The sequence below is a fragment of the Etheostoma spectabile genome, chromosome 8 (genome assembly GCF_008692095.1).
Source record: "Etheostoma spectabile isolate EspeVRDwgs_2016 chromosome 8, UIUC_Espe_1.0, whole genome shotgun sequence".
NCBI classification, from domain to species: domain Eukaryota; kingdom Metazoa; phylum Chordata; class Actinopteri; order Perciformes; family Percidae; genus Etheostoma; species Etheostoma spectabile.
In genome coordinates, this window is record NC_045740.1 from 16,063,523 (window position 1) to 16,064,728 (window position 1,206).

Sequence of the window (1,206 nt, forward strand, 5' to 3'; positions counted from 1 at the left end):
TCCTCAACATACTCTTATGTATGAAAACAAAGTAATAGGGGTGTGAATCTTTGCTGGTAGCACAGTTCAATTTGATTTCCATTATCCTGTCAATGAGTCAAATCGATTGGATATCAGGATGTATCACAATATCTCACCTCCTCATTATTTTTGCTATACATGGTTGTCATTAAGAAATCAAAGCAGTCAGAGGCATCCATGCAAAATCGACTAATGTCCTGCATCGATGCAATAATTTATTTTAACACCCCTATGTTGCAGTGTGCCTTGGGTTTCTTTGCATCAAGACTGTACTGAGCATACAGTACGGACCTGAACGGCAGGGGAGCTGGGAGCTAACGTGCTGGAGCCAGGGAGGAAATGCAAATGAAGGTGGAGAGAATGGGGGGTGTAAGAGGGGCTCGTCAAACTCCCTGCACGTACTATGAATATTTCACTACAGACACACAGCAACTTCCCGGCCCAAACTGCAGCCCTGGAGACACCGAGAAACAGAGACAAATAGATTCTGTGGCTAAAAAGATATGTAGATGGATAGATAAGTAGATCGATAGATATGTAGATGGATAGATGAGTAGATGGATACATGAGTAGATGGATAGATAGGTAGATGGATAGATAAGTAGATGGATATATAAGTAGATGGATAGATGAGTAGATGGATAGATAAGTAGATGGATAGATGAGTAGATTGATAGATAGGTAGATGGATGGATAGATGAGTAAATGGATAGATAGGTAGATGGATAGATAAGTAAATGGATAGATAGGTAGATGGATAGATAAGTAGATGGATATATAAGTAGATGGATAGATAAGTAGATGGATAGATGAGAAGGATAATTACGTAGATGGATAGATAGGTAGATGGATAGATAAGTAAATGGATAGATAGGTAGATGAATAGATAAGTAGATGTATATATAAGTAGATGGATAGATGAGTAGATGGATAGATAAGTAGATGGATAAATGAGTAGATGGATAGATGAGTAGATTGATAGATAGGTAGATGGATAGATATGTAGATGACTGAGATGTAAATGGAATGATAGGTAGATGGATGGATCTCTAGCCCCCCACCCCCTTTACCCCACATGGATACCTGTCTCAGGCTTCAACTCACAGCCCTAAATTTCAGGAGGCAGGGCTGACAGGAGCTCCCCACAGCTGACAGCGCACCTTCCACAACCAACAGGGGCTGTCT

General features: G+C 40.5%; 1 protein-coding gene across 1 annotated transcript in view; it reads right to left on the bottom strand.

Annotated features, from left to right (window-relative positions):
• LOC116694239 (alpha-1,3-mannosyl-glycoprotein 4-beta-N-acetylglucosaminyltransferase C) overlaps nt 1-1,206 on the bottom strand; it is an 85,554-nt gene that overhangs the window by 56,651 nt on the left and 27,697 nt on the right.